Source organism: Mycteria americana, chromosome 3, assembly GCF_035582795.1.
Source record: "Mycteria americana isolate JAX WOST 10 ecotype Jacksonville Zoo and Gardens chromosome 3, USCA_MyAme_1.0, whole genome shotgun sequence".
Taxonomy (NCBI): Eukaryota; Metazoa; Chordata; class Aves; order Ciconiiformes; family Ciconiidae; genus Mycteria; species Mycteria americana.
Window position 1 is genome coordinate 58,072,656 of NC_134367.1, and position 16,087 is coordinate 58,088,742.

Sequence of the window (16,087 nt, forward strand, 5' to 3'; positions counted from 1 at the left end):
CATTCTGACAAATACATAGCCATCAATATTCTTGCCTCAGTATGACAGAAATTGTTCAGATTAATAGCTGGCTACTTCGATCTCAATATGAATTTCTATTAAAAATGTTGATAAAATCGCCATCACATTTTTAAATGGGCAGACCATGAACAACTGCATTACCCTGCAGCATTATTTAATAATTCAGCAAAATCAAATATATAGCGATCTTGAGAATTTTAGTAATTAAACTCCAAAGTGAAGCACATGTGTAAGCCAGCTGTTTTCTTATGCCCCGATTCAAGGTAGAAAGAAAATTCAACAGTCTTACCTTTTGGCAAATTATGCTTTGGATGGAAGAGCACCAAGAAACAGAAATTGAAGGTTAATCCTTCAATAGCCAAGTTACTTTGAAAAACATCTGAGAGGAATTCATATGCCTTTATTTGTGTTTACAACTGGAGGAAAAGTTGGGACTAAGGCAACCAGCTCCTAGAATCACATAGAGAATCACTGCTAGGAACATCCCTGTCTTCATGAAAATGGAGTTTCACTTACAAGTACTCTCAAAGTGAAAAAGTTTTCATTTTAAACTATTGGTACTAAGATATGGGAATAAGATACGGATGATCTGTTGATCATTCAAATGATTCAAATGATCTGTTGATCATTTGGCAAATGGCATTAGTGCATTCACCTGTGCAAAAGCACAGCCTTGGAAGCAATTATTGGGTAACAATCTGGAGCACAGGAAGGGCTAATCTACAGGGGAAATTAGATCGGGGATAATAGAAGACTGGTGGACCTTCAGCTTTGGAAGAAGGCACTGAGACTGATAGGGTGCCTACAGACTTGAATATCCTTCCCTGTTTAGTTATCACAATCGCTAAATGGTTTTCTTGTTCTCCTTTCACCTCCAGATAAAAGTTTGCACTGGCTTACCAGATAGTAATTATTCCGATTTTTCTAGTTGTGAGTTTTAAGGCAGGCTATCTGTCCCAGATACAGTAGATACGATTGGTGCCACAGAAATTTTATGTTGAAAAAAGTTGAATCTGTCATTTAATCCAACCACTTTCATAGCTATATCTTCCTTCCATACATTGCCAAAGGTGGTACATGTAGAATATAACCCTGCTTGACAAAAAGAGAATAGTTTCCAAAAGATGGGGGAAAAAAGGCAACCAATGAGCAAGAGCAAGATCTACCCAAACCATTAATGCCATGGCACTGCATATGTGCACTCCATGACTTTGCATAAAATTTATAATGGAGCTACACTTCTTACTGATTATATCCAACCACTAAATCTTACATTAACAAGATATGTTCAGGAATTATCTTTCAAAATAAGTCCTTACAGCTGAGATGATTCCCGTTTCCTACATTTATCTGCTGCTCCACCCTGAGCCATGATTCAAAGTCCAAGTTGTTTGGATACTCCATCTGATTTTGAGAACTATGTTAATATAGCAAAGTTCTTAATACTGAGCAGGGAACACTGCTCACTGTGAAACCAAACAGAGTAAAAAGTAAAAAGACAAACAAACAAAAAAAACCCAAACTGAAAAGGCAAATTGAAAATTGAAGTCAGTGTGATGATCACAATGAAACAAATACCTCAACCTGGTTGTTTTGAGAACAAATCAGATTACGTTATACAGATTATACAGAAGTATAATCCATATTGAAGCATTAATCATATCACTGTCTGTTTTGTATCATTAATATTTCATGCAGACCTACGTGCATTTTTCTTCCATGAAAATCTCTCATGTTCCTGTAGGATGCATCACTATTAAGTGCAAGTCTGTGTTGATGGGTCTTTCCAGCTACTGGAAATTCTAAAATATCACAGCATCTTTTCTAAAGAGATAATAGTTTACTAGAAATTGCCATGGTAAAGTGTGCTTTGAATAAGTTTGTGCACATTCATCAGGCAGTGCGTGGCTTTCAATAAGAGGTTTTCATCTTTATGTGATACATTTCTTTTTCAGACTATTTCATCTTCTTTGATTTGATTTTTAAAAATCGCTCATGACTTTGGCAATATCTCTTTATACTGTTCACGTCATGGAGATTAATCTCCACAGCCTTCAAAGAGGACACAAGCAGCAGACATCTCTGATTTTCCTATGACTATATTTCAGCTCTCCCCACTACAATGAAGGAGTAGACCTCAATTGTTGAAATAAAAAATCAGAAGATTTAGAGCTGGAAATAACTTTCATTAGGTCCTCTCATCTATGGTTTTGCCATTTCAGAATTAGTGTCTTTCAAGGGCTTTTGTCCAAGTTTTGTCCAAGCAATGAATTTTTAGTTTCAATTCCCTGATAGTTGGAAGAGATTTTCCTTCATTTGAGAGCATCTTTAGTAGCCTGCCTCCAATCCTTGTTTTCTCACCTTCCCTGCAGAAACCCAAATAATGAGGCAAACAGGAAAATCCCAAACTTTGCCATTATCCTTCATTTCAATTTGTATTACTGGCTTGGATTGTAAATTATACTGTTCTGCCTACTGTCTTAATTTGGCTGTATGTAATTCAGATGCAGCCAGCATCGGAAGATTTGTCATAGACACAAAAACCTTCTGGAGGACAAATTCTGTGAAAGTGTGTTTTTTAATTAAAATTCATATCTGCGTCATTATCATCAATGGAGTCATAAAGCTTATGGCCAAGAGAGGAGATTAGATTATTTTGACCTCCTAAGTACTGTACCTATTATGTTTTTTTTTTTAATCCTTACAGCTTTGTCCTGAGCCAAATAACTCAAAATTTTGCTACAACACATCCACTGTATTGTATACGTTCTTAAGGACAGTCATACAGGATAAGCCTTATCAGGGATTTTTGCTGAAAATCAAATATTAGAATCAAATGAATGTGGTTTTGGACATGTCTTTTTATTAGGGGTGAACTAGAGGAGTACACATGATCTTCTGGAAGGTTCCTTGTGGGTTTAAGATGAAATCAATCAAGCAGTAGAAAAAATAGCAGCACAAACTGTAGCCTACAAATAACTCATGCTGGAAACAAGGGTTGGAATTTTGAGTATGAGGAGCATTCCTGAGGCATTCCTGAAATATATTAATGTAAACATTTACATGGATAATTTTGAACAATGGGTATGTTTGTAATTATCAAACTGTGCCTGGAAGTATCATGTAAAGATGGAAAATGTCTGAATTAATTAGATATACTATTTACTATGGCTATTGCAGTCAACATTGCATGACTGCTACGACTTAAGACTGATGGAAATGGTAATATTCCTGACTTTTTGCTAATTTGTTTCCCTTAACATTAACTAGTATCTACAGTACAAGTGGAGAGGTGCCTGTGATTTGATTATATTATAAATAGTAATAAGAAACGGTTTAAATTCCTGCTACTTGCATCTGCCAGTGATTCCACATTACCTATGGTTATTTACCTTAACACGGTATTTTCTTATGTCCGAAACACATATAGTGCCTTTTCTGGAAGTGACATCAAGTGGCAGCATGTCCTTAGGTATCATTATTAATTGACACTTTTTCTATTAAGTTATTGTAAAGGAATTTCAATGCTTCTAGAGATAATTAGGTCTCAAGTGATCTAAGTACCCAGTTTTACTGCAGGTGAACACAATCTCCAGATGAAAACATTAAGGCTTTACATACGTTCTCTGAAATTGAAATTGTTGTTAAGACTATTGCTCTATCATATTGCCCAGAAGAAGTTGACCAAATCAATTTTAAGTAATCACTCATTTCATGTACAGCTGACTGATACCTTTGATGAAAAATGACTGTGTTGTAGGTTTACTGACAAAAGGATACAACATATTGCTCCCAGAAGAGCCAGAGCATTTTAATAGACTAATATGAATGATAATAAAGAACCTGGAAGACAATTAATGACAATTAATTAGTTGCACTAAAAGGCCTTGAAAACTCTGAGGTCCTAGCCATATCACTACACTATGTAAATTTTGTATTTTATATGTAATGCAGAAATCCTGGTACAAGACAAAAAATAAGGACTGACCTTCTGAGATGTACTTGCCTTTGATGAAAGCTGATTGATTTTGCAGGTGTTGCAAGCTGATAGATAGTTAAGCAAACATTCCTGCAACTTATCTTGGCTTTCACTGGAAAACTAAAACCAAACTGAAATTGTTGATTAGTTTGTCAAAGTCTGAAAATGTTACGGCAAGTATATCTTATAGACCGTGATATAAAAGATCTTGAAATGTATTTCGAGAACCATTACTGTTTCAGGTGGAAACCCTTCAAAACTCACTAGTTTCAAATTCTCAGATTTGAAATAAATTCTCTTATTCCTGAAATAAGAGAAGAATGGCCATAACAAACCCAAACTCTTGATGTCCAAGTGACATTTTTTAACATTTATAGTTAATTCTTCCATTCATGAACCTTTTTTTTTTTTTTTGGGGGGGGGGGGGGTGGTAGATCCACAAAAATGTATATTGTTTTTAGTAGATATTATAGAAAGTGTTTATTTGTGTTTGTGTGCGTATACACGAGCATATGCGTAGGCTGATGGAGGTATAAGGAATCAATGAAAGAGGCTGTGGAGTGCCTTCCTGATAGGAAGCAGGTTCACGTACAGGGGATTTGCTGCTGCAGCCCCAGGGGGTGCACCGCCACGGGCACTGCTGCCCCGGTCTGCACCCTTCTCCCACTCGCAGGCTTCCTTCGCCCCCACTAAACCGAGCCCCCTTCGCCCCCTGCCCGGCAAGCCTCCCGGCAGCAGTGCCGGCACCCGCGGCGGTGAGCGAAGCTCTCCTTCATCTGCCGTCCCCCCCGAGTGGGACCTGCCTGAATCGCGGCCCTCCTGCATGCCCCCGGGTCCCCACCCTTCCAAACATCTGCCTTCTGTCAAAGCTTGTCTTGTTGAACCTCAGCCTCAAATAAAATCAGAATTATTTTTGGTAATCTTTAAATTATTTAGAATAATAATATAGCCACCCATAAAACTGTTTAAAATAAAAAGGATCTATTTTTTTGAACATTTTATTGTGCTTTTATGTATTTTTTTTTCTGAGTATAGAGCTTCTTTTATATTCAGATGTGGTGCAAATCTGGATAAGGGCAATATGGAGGTTCGTGTGTTCTGTCCTTCGGAGTCTTCCAGGTTAATTTGCTGTGTTTGCAGATGACACTTTTTCCTAGCCACCAAAACTTCAAACCCTGGTTAGGATTGGGATGATAAACAATCCATTGGGCATTTTGCCCAGTAGTAGTTATTCTTCTTGGCACAATCTGAAAATTGTGTCTAATATCTATCTGCAACCTTGGTTTGCAGAGCTGCATAGAAATGTGAGCTTGTAGTAAAACCAGTAATTAACAGTGACATAAAGACAGATTACATTTCAGCATAACATTTAGAATTAAGATAAAGATTTTGGCTTAGAGACACACAATGTTTCTGGTGCTGAATTATGTTTTAGGTCTTTCTGTACTGCTGTAATAGCCTGGAAGCTCCAAGTCAGCAATTGCCATGTCTGGAGGCACCTAATTTTCTGAGAAGTCCCTTAATTACTTCCTGCTGTGACTGCGTAGGAGCATGCTGGTCTTGAGAGCATGAAGCTGCTTGGTGCCTCAGTCTGTAGAGTCTGTGTAAGGAAAGCATCTTTCTAAGCTAGAACAGGAATTTGAATAGGTTGTTTTTGTGGCGATCATCACTGTCGCCACGTTGATTAGCACTGCAGTGTTAGGATCCTTTTACGGATTTGATCCGCAAAGCTCGTTGTTATCCTTTCCTGAATACTTTTAGTATCTTCAAGAATAAGACAGCAATGTTGCTATATTTTTTGTTCATTCTTTCAGTGCTTTTGTTTTTACCCCTAAGTTGAAAACACTGGCAACCAATCATTTGGTTGGAAGGAATAAACCTTCCTCAGGACAATTTAAAGAATAAAAGAAGCAATATGCTTTGCCTACCAGTCCTGCACTGAGGAGTTTGCAAGGGAGCCTAAAGAAGTTTCACACATTTTTAAGTGCCTTAAATGTGTTTTCCTAGATTTCATGAATATTCAGAATAATGATATGCAATATATACTCAATTCCCAGTTGTCTGTCCTACGTTAAATCTGCACATATCCACCATCAGAGAAAAACACTTTTTTAAAAACTCATGGTGAGTTGTTACAGCAGAGACCAGTGGTAGAAGTGAGCTGGTTTATGATGGTATGTAACACCAGGGCTTCCAACACATAGGCCAGCACTTTTCAGACATAGTCTGCAGGTCAAGCAGATTGCATATCAAGGACTTTTACAATTTCACACTGAGACTTCTACATTTCCATTTCAAAGGCTGGTAGAGACCCTATTTGTTCTTGATGTAGAATTCCTACTTGAAATCAAATGGTATTGAGGGCAGGGAACAAAAGTTGGATAAGTAACAAAGATCTATTTATGTGCCATGGAAAGAAAAAAAATTGTGCAGGTGCATCGGTACCACTTGACTCTACGTGAATCTGTAAAGTGATCTGTGCTTTATGTAGCAGTTTCATGAAGTAATCCAAAGAGATTTTACTTTGGTTTTAGCCTTTTACCTACAGTTTTAGTGTGTGTTCCCCTTTCCTGTACCTAAGATTAGCCCTTATTTTCTGGCTCAGCTGGCTAATCAGCATGGTCTTCCTTTATCACTAAACATTTTTGGCAGTTTCTTCTATGCTTATCAGCTTAACTGGCTTCGTACCTGCGACTATTTTCCAGGTTTCAGAAAAGGAATTTACCCAGAGGAGTATAAACAGTGACTAAAGAAGTTCATCCGAAATGTAGTAATCACTCACAATTTCCATAAACTAGTGTGCAATGGGTGGCAAAAGGAGTTCTCGGGCTCATGTAGATTGTATCAGCTTGTGCTGCACCCATCTGAAATTGTCAGAAATAAATATACTTTTTTCAACACCATGTTATGAATACTTACCCCGTCTTTAAGAGTATTTTTGAAAAAGATGTTAAGAAAAGCAAGTTATCAGTGTTCTGGATTCTAAGTTTCCAAAAATGTAAAAGCAGCTTTTTCACATAGTGTGTTGTGAAAGTCTTTGGATTTCTACCTTGTATCTTGCAGTTAGTGAAACTTCAAAAAAAAAAAAGAAAATATACTACACTGATGATACAAATTTCCTCAAATTTCATTTTTGAAGTATTATTAATTCAGTATTTTTATTTTTCATTGAGTGGAGGCAATGAACTTCTGATAATTCAGTACATGAAGAAAGACAGTTCTTGCTTACAAGTTCTTGCTTCCTGCTTGGAAAATGTGCATGTTCTTCTGTATGAACAGAGGGATTGGCAGTCAACTGTTCTCTTCCAAACTTACTTTTTCACACCTCTTTTTTTTTTTAATACGTTCCAAAGATACAAAATTGAAAAAGATCAATGTTTTCACAGGATCATAAAACTACATTGGCAAATTGTTGGGATGTGAGTATTGTACTGATGACGCAATTAATTCCTGACATAGAGCATCAATATGTGTATATATACATATCTCAAAGATATATAAATATGTATCAAAGATTATATGTATATATCATCTTTACTTCCTCAAAGTGCGAGCTTCTGCACTGAAATTGAGACTTAATTAAAACCGTGGGAAAACAGGACACTTGCACAGTGAAAACCTCACTTTCTGCCTTAGTGGTTTGAGCGCTTGCCGGGGTGGAGAGAAGTCAGAATCTTGTTTCTTCCAGGGGGATTGTTCCTCTGTGTGGTGTTAAACTGCTAGTAGCAGTAATAAAATACCATCTCTCAGTCATTAAACAGAGTTTCTTTGGCGTGTCATCCTCTGCATGAAGGAGGGAGCTCAGGTTCCCCCGGGAGAGATGTCATTCTGCTCCTGGAGTTTCTGGGCACACTCAAAGAAAACTGGAATAAAATGGGGAGGTTTAGCCACACAGTATAGGGGTCAAGCGCTGGTTCAAACAGAAGCCCATTAGTATTCTGTAAATATTCTCACTTTTTTTTTTTTTCCTGAGTTATTTCTCAGGTTAGTGAAGTTTTCAATTATTTTTGCAATATAGCACAGCTTTCTCCACAGGAGTAAAGAATGCATACGTTTTCCTTCAGTTATCCTCTGTCCTGCTAATTAAAGCAGTGGCTTGGAAAGCTAAAGATACCGTTTTGAAGCTTACAGTCCCCGCAGGGCTTGCAGGCAAGTTTACCATTTGGGGGCAAGTGTTCTGATCACTAAATAATTAGCAAAAACCTCAGCAGCAGCAGGAGCAGAATCACAAGTGGCCTCAGTTGGGAAGAAGCGCATGGCACGGGAAGCCCCACGTGGCAGCCCGTCCTGGGCTGCTTCTGAAAATACACGGCAAAACGGGGCCTCTGTAGGGAGGAAGGTGGGGGTACCTCTGGTTTCTCGGGGTTTCTGGCCAGAGCAAGGATGGGAGGTGAGCTCTGGGCAGCACAACGTGGGGTGGTTCTGGGCATGCTGAACACCACAGGTGCTGCCTGAGCTTTGCGGGAGTTCATGCTTTCCCAGAGCTTTGGTAATCACTGGGGGAAGGCTGCTGGGCCAGAAATTAGGACTTCTGTTCCACGTGTGTGTAGTAGGACCTAAATTCTCTATTCATTCTCATCCTCAATGCTTACACTAAATCACCCTTAAAAAGCACACATATAAGGACACTTTTTTTTCATAGGAGATATAACAAGTTACTGGCTTTGCCTACAAATGTTTACTGCGATTTTAGACAGAATAATTTGCAAGATATAACCTTGATTGACTGTGAGAACACTGAATTAATTCTTACATTCCCATCTTCTGAAAATATTCTGTAAATATGGAATAGTCTGAGATTATTGGTACCCATTTTGATTTCTATTGTAATCAATTGAAGCGTAATCAGGGAAGTGGTTGAGTCACCATCCCTGGAGGTATTTAAAAGACACGTAGGTGTGGTGCTTAAGGACATGGTTTAGTGGTGGACTTGGGAGTGTTAGGTTAACGGTTGGACTCAATGATCTTAAGGGTCTTTTCCAACCTAAATGATTCTACAAGTTGATGATTCTAAGTTTACAAGAACTATGCTTATGGATAATATGCCACTGTTAGTTTTAAGGGCAGGTAATTGAAAGTTGTTTCTTTTGAATGCAGCCTCAGAAAGTTGTAAAGCTGCTGGGTTTTATTATTCAAAGTTGACATGTAAAAGTTAACCCTTGGTTTAATGCTCAATACATTACAACTATTTTTTCTCACTTTATTGTACTGATTTTATTGTGTATGGTTTTAGAATGTTTTTGATATAAAGTAGTCTGTATTAAAGTTCAATAGCTGAAAGATATTGTTATCTCTTATGTGATGTTTTCCCTTATGCACCATTCATGTTTGCGGAACAGTGCCAGCAATAGCTAAAGAGCAGTTCCCAGCCTGAATTGTGGAGTCAGGGATTTTTATGTTCTTTATGCCTTGTTTGTACATGTCATTAAATTACTGATACACTGTGTAACTTGACTACCTTTTTTTTTTTTTTTTTGCAGTTCAGTTAATTTTAAAATTTCTGAGAAATTAAAGAAATGAATGTACATACATTTAAATTCAAAGCAGACTGCTGGAGTTGATGTTCTTTACTGCCTGGGAAAAGGACTCATGGATTATACTGGGAGATCCCTTTCTGGGAAAATCTTATGACAGAAACTGCTAATTCTAGTAGATTAATTTTCCAGTTGTTTTCCCAAAGCTGTCCTTATGGGAAGCTCTTAATTAGTAGTATATTTTTAATCAATTTGTGTTTTTTACCGGCAGTCAACCCTATTAATAATTTTTACTTGCTTTTATGTAAAATTTGTTGATGTTCAGTTCTTTGCAGACCCTTTCATGCCTACAACACAGTTAATCCTGCAGAGTGCCAAAAGAAAGGAGCAATTATGCTCCTCAAATGGTTCTGGCCAACATATATGCAGCTGTACAGCAAATGAAAACAGAGTAGTGTAGGGAAAATGAGAGGGAAGCCTTGAAATGTTCATGTCCTCAAACACGCCTGTGATGCTGTCAAGAAACCCAGTGAGCGTGCCTCTGCCTTTCAGCCAGGAACATCTCACGCACCCCGCCTCTGTCTTTCAGAAATCTTTTGATAGTGTATTTCGGGCCCACTCTCTTAGGTGACATTAAATTTCTCTTGTCTGCAGCCCTAAAAGACATAAAGTGAGAGGACAGACGATGTTCTTTGTTTCTGTGGCAGTCGTGTGGGGAGAAGACTTTAAAATGACCAGCACAGGCTGTCTGCAGGTGAGCGAACCCAGTCACTCAGCTAAACAGGAATGAACTAGTCAGTCTAAAAATTATTGTGTCTACAGGAAAGGGCTGCCCACAAGCATTCTCTAATCTTGTGATTAATAAAACAAATTAAATTAAATTAATGTGATTAACAAATCTTATTCAAATGCATGGAATAATAAATAAGAGCCTACAAATAATTTATGCTAGTTCTGTTTCTACATAGAAAGTGGTAGAAAAAAGGGACTTATTTCCAAATATTAAACAATTTGTAGACCAGCATAAATAAAATGTTCATTTTGATCTTCTGGATAAGAAGTACTTTTGGTTAGACTTCAATGCTTATTTAAGTATTGAAGCAGCTCAATTTAATTCACTGTAACCAATCATATCGCCTAACTAAACATAAAAATATTGATCTGTGACTAAAACACAGTGCCTCCCATTACCAAAGTAATTCAAATGCTGAGTGAAACTCTGGAATGATTTAAATAAGATCAAAAATCAAAATGAAATAAAACCTGAGGATATTCTGAGGACAGGATGGAAAAGGTGAGATTTCTTGAGGGGAATAGAGCTCACCCGTTTCCCCTTTGCTCTTCAGACATGGCCAAAGTAGCCAAACTTTCTGTCCGTCAGTTCTGCCACATGTGGAAAACTCATCAATCTCTACAAGATTTCAAAGACCACCACAGAAAGGCAGTTGCTGTTTGTAAAGCCTGGCTAAAAAGTATTAGAATTTATGTCAAAACCACTCATTTTTTCTAAACGTCCAAAGCACAATTATTATTGCACAGCTGATTTTCTGTTTGGTAATGAGAAAAATGTTTTTCATCAATAAAGGTACGAAAGTATCTTTGGCTGGGTAGGCATTTGGGGGAGTTACCTACTCTGGTTTTCTTTTATTTGTGTAGGTTTCTATTTTGGAGTTTGGCTGTATAGCCTTTATTTACATTGCTGTGTAGTACGTAATGTGTGCAGATTGATTGAATCCAGGGAGATTACCCGTCAGAGTAAGGAGCAGACGGTGTCAATACACATTCTGAAATTTTCTTTTATTTCAGTGCTAATGTATTAGGTCATTGCAGGACCTCCTGAAGAAATTTAAAGATTGTTTTGTGAAAGACTGCATTACTTTCACACTATGTTACTCTATGGTTTGAAAACCTGAAATGGCCATATTTGTTTTAAAAAACTCCTATCCTTTGGAACAAAATGACTGGAAAACCTCACCACCAATATAGACAAATAAAAGCTCACAAAATACCATGAGGCCATCTCAGTGCAGGATTTTTGAAAGTGAAATGGAAAATAAAACAAACAAAAAGGTTAACTGGCATTCAAGAGCCGACATAATTCATGTTTATTTTCACTGTGTACAGAAGGTGGAGCCAAATTCATAAGGATCTGTGAACTCATACTTCATTCTTTCTTTGAATGGTTTTCTACTGTCTTTCTAGAGGGGCAGCTTGCTCTGAGGAGATATTTATCAGAATCAGTTACAATGCTGGGATAAGTCCTTTTAAGACCAACTTTTCTGGTGTTTAAGCTGTCTGTAATGAGCTTTAGAAGTTCCTTGGTGCAGCTGAAGAGCATCTGAGCCTCCATGTATTACCCTTCTCCCTTTCTGCCCATTAGCGAACCAGGAACAAATTGATATTTCTAAATGTAGCATGGGGAAGTGAGCAAGCTGAGTATCACCATGAAGAAGCTGTGGTGAGATCTTAGTGGTATGAAGTGGCAGGCACCGACCAGAACAAAGAACGGAAAAAGAGACAATCACCCCAGACTTTGAACACTGTATTTTCCTTCTCTGAAATCCTCATAAATTTTAAAAAGAAACACCCATTTAGCTGTTTTCACTGCTAGCTGATATTTCAAAAAGCAACTAGAGAATAGGACAGAATACTTTTTGGCTTAAAGGACGAAGCCAGACATTAAGAAATTTTGCTCCTAATCCTGGTTGTGCTATGAGCTGTCTATGACTCAGGAGAGCTGCTGATATTCTCCATGACGAACTTTCCATCTCCGTAAAAGAGGTTAATATAACGTAACTTGTTCTGTGATAATATTTATAAAGCACTCTGAGATTTTAGACAGATGACTGTGCAACAGTCCGGAGAATAGTGACCATTTGCTAGGCTGGGCTCTGATCCGATGGCATCTGTCACTGAGAACTTCTCCACACTTTCATCTGAGGTGCTCCAGTCTTGATGTGTTTCCAGCAGGGTCTCTTTCAAAATAGCAGCTTTTTTCTTTTGCAGGCAAATCAGTAAGAGCAGAATCTATCTTGCGCTGACTAAGCCTCCTTTTCCCTTGGGGAATATCTAGCTTTAATAGCCCCATAGCAAATGAATCTGAGAGACCAGTTTCAACAAGGAACGGCAAGTGTGCTCACTAAGAGACAGCCTTGTGGTTATCCTACTTTTAATTATTACTATCCTTACGATTATCAGAAAATATTCTCTTATACGCTATGTGCTGTGCCACCCAAGTGGGAGCAGCTACCGCTTGAGGGATGACAATTGCCTTTGCTTTGAACAAGCAATGACCCTTTGAAACTCGGGGCGGGGGGGAAGGCTGTGTTTTTCAGACCCGATGGTGCTGGGCGCAGCAGCTTCCAGTGGGCTCCAGCCCAGTCACCCCAGCTGACAGAACATGGAAGGGCTGTGGCCAGCAACTTCAAAGCTGTGTTATATTTCTACGTGATGTAAATTCCTCAAACAAGCGAAAACCACTGGCTGCTTTAAAAAAAAAATCATTAGTCTGCACATTTATGTGCTTAGGTAATCAAGAAATACCGCATTGTTGTTCCTTGGAGATTCTGAGAAGCTTTACCTCAATAGGGCATGAAACAGGGCCATGCATTATTCAGAAATCTGTCTTTAAAGCCAAATGTGCAAGAAGGGATATAGGTGAAAACGTGCTGAAGCTTACGTGCCATCCAGGGACGTGGGTGACTGCACAGCTGCCTTGAAAGGCACCCAAGAAAATCTGTATTGCATGTGTCTATTCATCTCAGCTTACTGTATATTCAGCTCAGTTTACTCGGGCCGTGGCCTCCTCTCCGAAATTGCACAGGGCGAGGATAGTGCTGTGCATGGGAGTACTGGGAAGTGAATTTTGCAAACAAATTGAAAACAAGTGAAGACATGCTATTTGTCTTAAGAACTCCATAAATCACAGACATCCTTAACTGGGAGTAGACCATGAACCCCACTGGTATCAACGGGAAATTTTGTAATGGTCAAAGGACTGGAGAGCCTTCCAAATGAAACATTCACTCAGGCTTTCCTGGCGAATCGGGTTACTAAAGTATTTTTGAGGGAGTATTTGGAGGCGATATGAGGGAAAAGTTTCTGTATAGAATTTTGTACTTGTGTTCAGGTAATAAATAGAAAGAAAACAGTGGACTGAGTTCTGTGTTAACCATGAATCTGTGTCAAAGGCTAGAAATACTAAATAATCCAATTTATGGTTCCCTTTGGTAAGTCTGTGTAGAAATGCAGCAGCAGTGCTATGGGCTCTGAACTATTTCACTGGTTCAGCTGAGGATTCAAGAGAGAGTGGACAGAAATCCTGTGGAAGTCACCCTGAGGTTCGGTCCCAGAGACGCACTTGATGGAGCCTGGGCTCCAGCACTGCGTCTGGGTCGCAGTGCGAACGTGCCTTTACAGATTGTGCTGTAGCCTGCCAAACCAAAGACAAACAGGTTCTGCAGTCCTGGCATTGCCATGCTGAAAGATTGCTTCACAAGACAGCGCCGTCTGCTCCACAAGGCAAGATGTCAATGGATGGCAATATAGGTCCCAGAGAACTCTGGGCCCCAAAATCTTCAGTTCCATGGTGTAGAAACAGTCTGTGTTCCACAATACAAGGCTTCAAATCTAACTGTGATCTTCTTACCCGTCTCTTAGTCCGTAATTAAGAACAGACTTGCAAATATCTCAGGTCTGATACCCCCGTGCTTTCCTGTTGAACACAGCTTCAGCTGAAGAGGGGTTGTGTGTGAAGACATTTGTTCAATCTGAAAAGCTGATTTCCATTGCAATGCAAATGAGTGTGAGACTTTGTGGTAACCTTGTGAAATGGTAGATCATTGCATCATCTGAAGCTGAATATGTTCTGGTAATAGGCTGTGATCATGGAGACATATTTCCAAACTCTAAGAGACATTTCCAAGTCATTTTTATCAGGACTACTAATAATTCTTCTTAATTCTACACAGTACCACAGTGGAGACTTGAAATACTTTCCCTTTTTATGTGGATAATGCCGTAGCAAAGCCAAGTGTTATGCTTATTATTGCTGCAAAATTATTCTTCCCTTGTTACTAACATACACATTTTAGTTTTCCAAAGTGGATTTTAAGAGTGTTGGGCTTCTCACAAATACTGTTTGTTTATTTAAGTGGAGAAATACTTCTCGGTCCTTCTTTTAGAAACAGAATGTTTGAAAAATTGCAAAGCCTATACAGGAAGATACATGGAAAAATGCAAGACTGGGCAAGCTGGACCCTGTGATCGTGCCAGCTTCGACAGGGAACGATAGCATTGCATGCTAGCATGCTATAGTTTAAGTTTTTTTTTTCCTGGCATAAAGCTACTTTCCTAAGGGGCAGCTTTTTCAGCACCAACACATACGATTTCCCAAATTTCTTCATTGTCTCAGCATCGGCACACATGTAGCCATGTTGTTGGTATTTTGTACTTTACTCTAGAATAACCAGTGTTTCATGGGGCAGTAGCAGGAGCATTATGTGTACTCCACTCACTGTCTCTACCATAGTCATGAGGCACTGAAATGCTATGGTTTGTGTATTACAATTTTTTTAATTCTCAAGAAGAAGAGCTCACAGCCTGTTAAGCACAAAGCTCCATTTCTCCCTTGCTGTAAAGAGAAAAAGTAACCTTAAAACAACATTCAGAGAACATGAAGAAAAGGTTCTCTTTGCCATATGGCTTGGACAACTGTAAAAACGAAAAAAGCTGTCGAAACTAACAGCCAGTATCAAAGGAAAGGGGGCAAGCTAGGGAACCCAGCCGTCCCCATCCGTAGCCGGAGGAAGGAGAATGGAAGGCGTACAGATGTAGTGTACTAGCTCTTTTTCTCAAACAGGAGGCAGTGTGGTCTGCTACAAACAGCTCCAGAGCAGGAACCAGGACTGTGTGTTTCCTTCCCAGCTTCAAAGCTCCCTGCTGAGTATCTTTCTTCAAAGATCTTGTCTTAGATCTCTTCTCCGGAGAGTGCTGGGTGAAAAGCAGTAGGTAAAAGGCTGTGAAAAATAAGCAGCGATATCCAGGTTGTGTTGTAGAGTGTAACATTCATTACTTCAAAAAGAAACTATAAAGAGGACCTTTATTTGGGAACCTCTCAATGGCCATTACTGGACTTCTCCCGTCCTTTATAGCCCTTAAAGAGCAAAAAATGCTCATCCACACTACTGAGCCCAGAAATAGCCCATGAGAATAACATGAATTGACACCCGAAGGAGTCTGGTAGAGCCCAAAATGTGAAACTTCATTGAGAACTATCTAACCACAAACACTTCTAGAGAAGCTCTTAAGCAGTTCCACAGAGGAGCTAATACCCCATGACACGAACAAGTACAAGACCAATTTCTAATGCAGTTTGGACTCCATGTGTGAGGAGCTTAACACAGGCAGAGAAATAAATTCATCTCTGTTCAACAGAGGCGGCATTTTTCAAGGAGCGTTTAACCAGGGACTGGTCAGGAGCAAAGCCAATCTAGTTTCATTCTAATTGCATAGATGAGTTTTGGAGCATGCTTTTATTCTGTGAAATGCACTCAAAAGTTATCAGGAGCATTTCTTCTCACTATTGAAGACTGATTCTCTGTACTATGCTTTA